Raw genomic sequence first — 2,764 nt, 5'->3', positions numbered from 1 at the left:
TATGTATGTTGTTGTCTTATATGTGTTATTTATTTCTGGCGTGGGTAGATTTGTTTACAAATTTCATGGTTAAGAGAATACAAGCGTAAATATTTGTTTTAATGTCAGCATTTAGCTGAAATATTTCCTAGAACTCTACGACAATATCTTTTAAGTATACCTTGGTAAACTACTTTATTATATTCAAAGCTACCTACATCCACACCATCCCTTTTTATCGTAAAAAATATATATTACCAATCCAGAAATGCCTATCTATTTTAAGCCCGGTACCCCTTCTCTAATCAGAGGAAATCTTGGAGACAAACATCTCATTAATCCAACCATCGGCACAAAAACAAACAGAGATCATCTTCAGTTACATTACACACCGTCATTACCAACCTCATTATTGCCGTCATTTCTCTCTCCATCTTCATCTCCCCATCTTGGGAGAGACGGTTTACATAAATAAAATTTACCAAGACCACAAGTAAGTCGACGAGATCCAGAGTGGCTCTCAACTGGAGGATGTGACCGGGGTTTTTCAAGGCTCTGTACTTGGCGCTGAAGGAGATAAGAAAGAGATGAGTTCTCTCTCTCTCTCTCTCTCTCTCTCTCTCTCTCTCTCTCTCTCTCTCTCTCTCTCTCTCTCTCTCTCTCTCTCTCTCTCAGTATTGTTATTAGATAACTCAGTATATATATATATATATATATATATATATATATATATATATATATATATATATATATATATATATAATATCTAAGTCTAGATACATTATTATTATTATTATTATTATTATTATTATTATTATTATTATCATTATTTTTATTATCATTATTATTATTATTATAACTGCTAAGCTACAAACCCTATTGGGAAAAGCAGGATCCTATAAGCCCAGGGACTCCAACAGGGAAAATAGCCTAGTGATAAAAGGAAACAAGGAAAAATACTTTAAGAACAGTAGCAACATTAAAATAAATATCTCCTATAAAAACTATAAGAACTTTTAACAAAACAAGAGGAAGAGAAATAGCATCGAATTTTGTGCCCGAGTTTACCCTCAAGCAAGATAACTCTAACCCAAGATAAGTGGAAGACCATGGTACAGAGGTTGTGACACTACCCATGACTAGAGAACATGGTTTGATTTTGGAGTTACTTTCTCCTAGAAGAGCTGCCTACCATAGCTAAAGAGCTATGGTGGAAAGTGGCCACTGAACAATTATAGTGCAGTAATTTCAGTGTTGTCAGGTGTATGAGGACAGAGGAGAATATGTAAAGAATGGGCCAGGCTATTCGGTGTGTGTACGCAAATGGGAAAATGAACCGTAACCAGAGAAGGGTCCAATGTAGTACTGTCTGGCCAGTCAAAAGACTCCAAAATTCTCCAGTGATAGTATCTCAACAGGTGGCTGGTGCCCTGGCCTACCTACTGCCTATTTTGCTGTAAGCAATCAGTCAGAAGTCTCCCACCATTACCAATCTGTAATGGCCAGCGTGTTGATACAATGATCAAGCCTCAACATGAATAAGAACATGTCTGAGGTCTTTGTTTCGCACTATATGCATTCAATATATGTATATTTGTATGTACATATGTATGTATATACACTGTATGTATGCATGCATTCCCATGTGCATGCAGCGCCAGACTTTCATTTATTTGCTTGAAAAATTCAGGCTTGATATAATGACCCACCTTTATTTATAGCTGCCAGTCCACTTGTGAAAAACGCCTCCGGTAAGAAAGGCAGCGCCTTCATTAATCAAGGCGAGCTTAGAAAGCTCGTTTTCTTTCCTGCTTTCGCTTTGGAGAGAGTGATGCTTTTTCTTTCCCATTTCCGCCAGTGAAAAAAAAAAAGTAAGCTTTGTTCTTCTTCTCCTGTCTTATTACATAAATGCCAAAAAATATAGCTATTTTGGATGGGGAAATGTTCTCAGAGGATTAGGTCGTAAATTCAACAGTTGCTTAAGTACGACAGCGCTGTGTTGCTGCCAGACGTACAGTAGTGTATGATGTTACCAGACGTTTGAAGTTCTAATATGCTGTTTTGATGAATGTTTAGCTTCATTCATCATTATTATTTACTCTGGCATTTGATTTGGGTAAAGTTCTTAGAGAATATGCCTTCCTTAGGTCCTCGATTTGAGAGAATTGCTTGAGTACGGCAGCGCTGTGTTGCTGCCAGACGTACGGTAGTGTGATGATGCTGTCAGACTTTTAAAGTGTTTAATCTGCAGTTTTGATGAATGTTTAGTTTCATTCATCATTATTTTTTTTACTCTGGCATCTAAATGGGGAAAAGTTCTTGGTGGATATGCCATCCTTCGGTCCTCCTGGCTAGTACAATGGTAACGTGTTCGCCTAGCATACGCATGGTAGCAGATCGATCGTAACCCGGGAATGTGAGTTTAAGCTGTTTACTTTGGATGCTATTGCTGTGGTTGGGCACCACTGGGGGGAGCTTTGCTTGTCCGGCTGATGTTCTCGTGATCATCTATTCTGATGAAACTGAAACCAGACACCTTTAACCTTATATTCGTGAGAATTGCTCGGGTAGATTAGCCTTATGTTGCTGCTGAACGTATGGTTGTTTGATGGTGCTGCCAGGACGTATAACATGTGATGATACTACCAGACGTGCAATGTCTATAATCTGGAATTTTGATAAATACTTAGTTTATACAGTTGGATACAGGAAGTCCTGGTACACCTCACTCAGAGGAAAGGCACCTTAAAGCATGGCAAGTTCACTGCTGCAGCCATTTCTCCCT

At 38.2% G+C, this 2,764-nt stretch overlaps 1 pseudogene; it reads right to left on the bottom strand.

Annotated features, from left to right (window-relative positions):
* The window catches only part of LOC137626891 (uncharacterized), a 116,089-nt pseudogene that overhangs the window by 41,917 nt on the left and 71,408 nt on the right, over positions 1-2,764 (bottom strand).

The sequence above is a fragment of the Palaemon carinicauda genome, chromosome 34 (genome assembly GCF_036898095.1).
Source record: "Palaemon carinicauda isolate YSFRI2023 chromosome 34, ASM3689809v2, whole genome shotgun sequence".
Lineage (NCBI taxonomy): Eukaryota > Metazoa > Arthropoda > Malacostraca > Decapoda > Palaemonidae > Palaemon > Palaemon carinicauda.
Note: the sequence above shows the minus strand (reverse complement) of the source record. Positions and strands in the feature narration are given on the sequence as shown.